This window comes from Asparagus officinalis, chromosome 10, assembly GCF_001876935.1.
Source record: "Asparagus officinalis chromosome 10, Aspof.V1, whole genome shotgun sequence".
Taxonomy (NCBI): domain Eukaryota; kingdom Viridiplantae; phylum Streptophyta; class Magnoliopsida; order Asparagales; family Asparagaceae; genus Asparagus; species Asparagus officinalis.
This window is the reverse complement of record NC_033803.1, coordinates 23,279,728-23,286,446: the sequence shown is the minus strand read 5'-3', so window position 1 is coordinate 23,286,446 and position 6,719 is coordinate 23,279,728. Positions and strand designations below refer to the sequence as shown.

At 35.2% G+C, this 6,719-nt stretch overlaps 1 long non-coding RNA gene across 2 annotated transcripts; it reads right to left on the bottom strand.

The window, feature by feature from the left end:
- Window positions 552-2,928, bottom strand: LOC109825461. Of its 2 annotated transcripts, none has more exons than XR_002242983.1 (3): window positions 2,746-2,928; window positions 967-1,047; window positions 552-839 (listed from the first exon to the last, which is right to left on the bottom strand). It is a non-coding gene; the product is annotated as an uncharacterized LOC109825461 (long non-coding RNA). The 2 variants fall into 2 exon arrangements; XR_002242982.1 differs by lacking the exon at window positions 2,746-2,928 and adding an exon at window positions 2,141-2,291.

Sequence of the window (6,719 nt, the reverse complement as noted above, 5' to 3'; positions counted from 1 at the left end):
GAATCCTTCTGTCTAGGATACTTCGTCTAGGAAGCAGCCTAGACGGAATTTCCCATCTAAGAAGCAGCCTAGACGGAATTTTTCGTCTAGGATGCTACAGTAACTATTTTTTTTAGAATCTGCTTTGCATGTCATCTAATATCACATGTACATATGCACAATATTGCAGAACACCAAATTATATTCATATCCAATGCAATCTAATTATATTCCAATATCAAATCCAATTATATTCAAATAATACATTCACCTTCATATCCAATGCAATCTAATTATATTCCAATATCAAATCCAATTATATTCAAATAATACATTCACCAAAAAATTAGAAAGATACATAAATTGTTTACAAGCATTCCCCGCTTCTCACACTCTTGCTCCAAATATTGCTCTAACCCCTGATATTATCATTAAATTACAAGCATAAACAATCAAGATGTCTCCCTCTCTGTAAAAAAACAAATGACTGCTGCAAGCTGGTTGCCTGCATACTAGCAAGCCATCCAAGCTTTCGCCGGTCATCATGTGTCAACTCAGTGCCAATACTGCAACCGGAAAACCACGATAAAATCATGAATGATTTATTTAACTGAAATGTGCAGACACCTAGGAAATGAAATGTGTACATATCATGACTGATTATAACTGGAACAAAGTAGTAGATACATGTTAAACTGCATGTATCATCAATATGAAGGACTAGAACTAGCACATGAAAACACCATATATCAACAGAAATATATATTAACCAAGCAGTTTATAGTAATATTGACAGCTCTTCTATCAGCTTCAAATGCAAGGAGATCAGACATGATCTCAGCAGTCGCACCACCTAGTTTCTATTTGCAACAACACAAACCAAAATCATCAAACAACATGAAAAGTTTCTATTTGCAACAATACAAACCAAAACTATCAAACAGCATGAAAATTACTATTTCTTATGAACGATAGAACACAAAATACCTGGCAAAACTTGTAGAAATCCTCGAGGTATGCCTTGTACAGAGTGTTCCTCATAATTTCAATATTCATGTCATCCAAATCCTGAAGAAACCAATCAATTAGTAAAATTATCTGATTAATGCAATAATAAATTGTGCATTAAATGCGGTATAAAATATAGGGAGGAGCTTTGAAGACAGATACAGAAACACATATGTAATATATTCCAAAAAGGTTGATAATGACTCTGTGGCTTGGCATAGCATATGTTTGTACTCGTCAACAAGTTTGAGAGTGCATTTCTCTACGATAGTCGTTGTATGCAAGGGTGAAGGCTCTAAGCAAGAAGATGCCAACAGAAAACAGAAAAGTGTCACGTCACGGGATTGACAAACTCTTTAATTTAGGAGATCTGCTTGAGAACAAGATTTATTAACATCAAATACAGTAAAGCAAGAATGTCCATTAACACACACGTAGACTGGCTGTTTATAACACTGTCCATTCAGATAAGGAATGGGAGAAATCCAACGTGACAAGTTTACAGGGTTCCAAGACCAAAATTTTGGAAACAACAATTTCAATAGAGTTTATTTGTATTTGTACTTCTGCCAAAACTCAAAGGTTAAATGAATTTCCCAAGGTCAATATTATCGGGGATTTATTGGACATCGACTAGTGTTTTGGACTGTCAATATTATACTATGCACTAATCTTTACCGTGATTTTACTACCATTACATTATATTCGAGAGCTCCTCTCCTCTTTACCCAACCAAATGTCTTCTAACAAAAAATTTTCTAAATGATACAGCTAGCTACAACACCAAACACACTATAAACTACAAAATTAGGGTTCTATTTAGGTTACAGACAACTCAAAAAAATCTTGATCAAAGGAATTTTTTTAAATCGCACTCGTCGTTCTAAAGGAAACATCCGTACTTGGTCGCGTCTAGGGTTTCACACTGGCGTATGCTACAATACCCTCACTTTTCTAATTGATTTAACAAAATTACAATTTAGGTATTAAATTTTTGCTCTGCTAACTCTAAATCCCTCCATCCTGCTCAGCAAAATAATAGCACTAGCATACAGCATTAGAAACACTATAATTTGTAAAATTAGGGTTCAATTTAGCGTACAGATGAATCAACAGAACTTCAAACTGAGGAACCGATTTAAATCGAGCTCACCATTCTGGAGGTAAGGGCCGTACTCGGTGGCGGAGAGATGCATCTTGATGTCGTCTAGGGTTTCGAACTAGCAGAGGTTTTTGTAGTCGGCGGCGGTGAGGAGGCCGGCGCGGTGACCTCTGACGATCGCCTCGAGGAACCCGCCATGGATGTTGAAGGGAGAGCTCCTCTCCTCTTTACCCAACCAAATGTCTTCTAACAAAAAATTTTCTAAATGATACAGCTAGCTACAACACCAAACACACTATAAACTACAAAATTAGGGTTCTATTTAGGTTACAGACAACTCAAAAAAATCTTGATCAAAGGAATTTTTTTAAATCGCACTCGTCGTTCTAAAGGAAACATCCGTACTTGGTCGCGTCTAGGGTTTCACACTGGCGTATGCTACAATACCCTCACTTTTCTAATTGATTTAACAAAATTACAATTTAGGTATTAAATTTTTGCTCTGCTAACTCTAAATCCCTCCATCCTGCTCAGCAAAATAATAGCACTAGCATACAGCATTAGAAACACTATAATTTGTAAAATTAGGGTTCAATTTAGCGTACAGATGAATCAACAGAACTTCAAACTGAGGAACCGATTTAAATCGAGCTCACCATTCTGGAGGTAAGGGCCGTACTCGGTGGCGGAGAGATGCATCTTGATGTCGTCTAGGGTTTCGAACTAGCAGAGGTTTTTGTAGTCGGCGGCGGTGAGGAGGCCGGCGCGGTGACCTCTGACGATCGCCTCGAGGAACCCGCCATGGATGTTGAAGGTTAGGGCTTCGAAACAGAGGGAGGGATGTTAGGGGCTGTTTGGATGCCTAGAAACCAAAGTATTTATGACACAAAAGAGCTTTGCAACAAGGAACCAAAATATGGGACCAATAAGGGGACAAGTGAGGTATCCCCCTCCTATTGGATAATAAGTTGGTCATCATTAATGATGACCAACTCATTATCCAATAGAAAAAGGACACATCATTTGTCCCCTCTATTGGTCCCATATTTTAGGTCATTGAGGAATTTTTCGACACATTATCCAAGTAGGAATAAGCATGAACATTACTATTTCTTATGTCCATTCTATTGGATAATGAGTTGGTCATCATTAATGATGACTAACTTATTATACAATAGGAGGGGGACACCTCACTTGTCCCCCTTATTGGTCTCATATTTTGGGTCCCTATAGCAAAGCTCCTTTCCATTCGAGGGTTTACATTGTTTGGTTAGGAATCTTTGTGAATCCTAAAATAATAGTATTACATTGTTTGGATAGTATAATGTAAACTAGAGTATTTATGACACAAAATGGAAAGTGGTTATCCACCTCACCACTTTCTACAAGGCTTTGACTTTTTTATTATTATTTTGGACACATTTATGACATTGTGTCAGCTTTCCAACAAAATCATTTCTAATTTTGGTGATTTTGTTTTCGGTGACACCTCATCAAAAGATGTAAGCTTTTCATGTAAAATATAATTTAAACAAACAATGTAAAGTGATGCAAGCTGACATTGGGACCCACCTTTTTCACTTTCCATCCTTTTACATGGTAAAAACATACAACCAAACAGCCCCTTACTGGATTTGGAGAGGGGGGATTTTTGTTGGGATCGAGGTGGGTGGATAGGTTTCAGGAAAATTTCTTTCGAAATTTAGGCGGGGAACGAAATTTAGGAATGGAATTTTTAAGGAAGCGGGCACTCTTATGGAACTCACCTTCCTAAGAAGGAAATTTTCCATTTAGGATACATTCTAGACGGAAGTTTTTATCTGGATGCTAAAACCGTCTAGGAAACTATTGTAGACGAAAATTTTCGTCTAAGATATATTTTCTTAGAAGGAATATTCTAGATAGAAATTTTCCATCTAATTTAATAGTAAACTAGATGAAAAATTTTCCGTCTAGGATGTGAGATTTTCTACTATTGTGAGTTTGTTCTTGAGACTGAAAACTAGATTACTTATCAAAATCTTATAAGAATTCATAATTTCATTCACAAACATGTTCATGCAAACACATTAGCTATTTGAAATGCTAATGGTTTCAAGCGTAACAATAAAAATAACCAAATGGTAAATTTGCAAACAAAATTTTGGAGCATAAAGAGATGCGTCTGTCGCCGCTGAAACTTCACGAGAAACGCATGTAAAGTTGCACAAGTAACATGTGACACTGTTATAGGTTGCCTCAAACTCAAATCCATATTGTTTTCAGAGTTTTTTAGCCAGGTTTGTTTTGATCAAGAGTCCTACTTACATTAGACTTTGCACAACCAATCATATTACATGTTTATTCCTACTTGGACTCTTATTGGGTTTTAGGACATGTGAACTTCCATTCCAATTAGAACTCTTATTCTTTAGACAGCAAGGAGCTCGGATCTTCAAGGCTATATAAGAACAGTCTTTCAAGCCAATTAGATACATCAATCTTTAGAGCACCAATCAAGAAGAGAGAAAGATCTTTTGTGAAGCCTATTTGATATTCTTCTCTTTTGTTTCTTTAGTTGAGTATTTTATTAGGCTTTTGCGGTGTTATTTGGGATTGAGAGATTCTAGTTTGTATTCCTCACAATTAGTAAAGTTTTTCTCCTCCTTCGCCCGTGGATGTAGGCTACAAGTCGAACCACATATATCTTTGTGTTCGTGTGTTCTTGATATTTCTCGTGCTCTCGTGTGATTGATATTATCTTATCCTGAGGAATTTTTCATAACAATTTGGTATCGGAGCCCTCAGCTATCGATCAGACGAGAAGATCACGACAACTACTACAAAGTCGGATATCGAGAAGTTTGACGGTGATAATCACATTTTATTACAATTTTATACCCTCATTATCTATTTTTAATGAATAAATATACCACTAATAATTGTTTTTATCTTTAATTGCAGGTTAATGAAGAATAAAGCCCAAAAATCTCATCTCTCAACAAAAGCTCATGAACACAAGTAAGAGCCAAAAATCCCAAGCCCAGAATCAAGCCAAGTAGCTTTTAGAAGCCAGAGAAAATAAAAAAATTAAATATGAAAACAAAATGTATCTAAGATGGTTGGCCGCAAAGAAACGACGATATCTCTCAATCCGGAAGGAGGAATTTAACATATAATATATGAAAATCACCTATCTCAACGAGACGAAGCCATCTGTGGATGTAGATATTTTATTGGACCTCGATCCCAGCATCGATGCTAGCATCGATACCGGCATTGATGCCAGCATCGATGTTGGTATCGATGGCTACGAATCAGTTACAGATCGATGGCTGATTTTTTATTATTTTGGATAAGGATTCAATCCAAGGGCTCTTATTAATTGATGTTTACTATAAATAGGGGTAGGGAGTGAGGGGTTAGGGGTGTAAAAATTTTTGTAACTTCATTTGGAGAGAAGGGCCACTCTTAATTGAGAAAGCCTTTTAAATTGTAACTTTTGTTACAATTAATAAAATAATTTTTTTACCACTTTAAATATTTCTTCTCTTTGTTGGATGATGAAGATGGAGATGAAGAATTATTTCGAGGTTTGTATTTCTTTTATTTTTTCTTATATTTCTTTTTTATTACTTATTAGTTTAGATTTATTTCTATGCTTGTAGTTAGATTTTATTTTCTTGCTTAAATAGCCAAGAGGCTAGAACCATCTTGTCTTAGATTTATTTCATGCTTATAGAGTAAATTTATTTCATGCTTATAGAGTAGATTTATTTTCTCGCATTTAATTCTTGTAATTTATTTTGTAGTTTATTTTTTGTAATTTATTTTGTAATTTAGATTTTATTTTCTTGCATTATTCACCTTGAGGCTAGAACCCTCTTGGGTTTAGTTTTCTTTTGTTCATTTTCATTTTTTTATTCGCCTTTAGGCTAGAACCCTCTAGGGAATCACATTTTTCTAAGAAGTGGATTCAATTCTAGATTACCCATATCTTTAATTGAATCCGTCATCTTTAATTTTTTTCATTTTCTTTTTATTCTTAATTCTCCTTTTTGATTCTTGATTTTATTCATCTTTCCTTATGAAAATCATTCATTCTTTATCACATCAACTTTCACTTACATTTCGTGCCGATTTACACACTATCACTTACAGTCTCTCTATCTCTCCACAACCACATTCACTCATCACTCCTAATAGTCACGCACAAAACATAAGAACCAAATCTAATTTCCTCCTACAAATACCTTCCTCGTAGGATTGATAACTTTTTATACTTTAACTTGATAAATTGTGCACTTGCAATTTTTTATATATGTTTATGCCGCATCAAGTTTTTAACGCCGTTGCCGGGGAGGGTGCTTAAGTAGGTTTTAATTATTTTGGTTCTTTAAATTGTGTGTTTTTTTTTTGTGAGGAACCGCTTGGAGCTTGAACATTAAGGATTAAAGATCGATGATTTGAAGATTTGCTTGAGGTCTAATCTACATTTTGGATTTGCTTAAGGTAACTCTTCTTTCTAGTATTTTCAATTCCACACCTTTAGCTAGTTTTTCACAATTAGTGACAATTAGGATCTAAAAAAAGATTTTATTTTCGTTGATCATAATAAAATTCACCCTCCACTATGACATTTACTAACAAG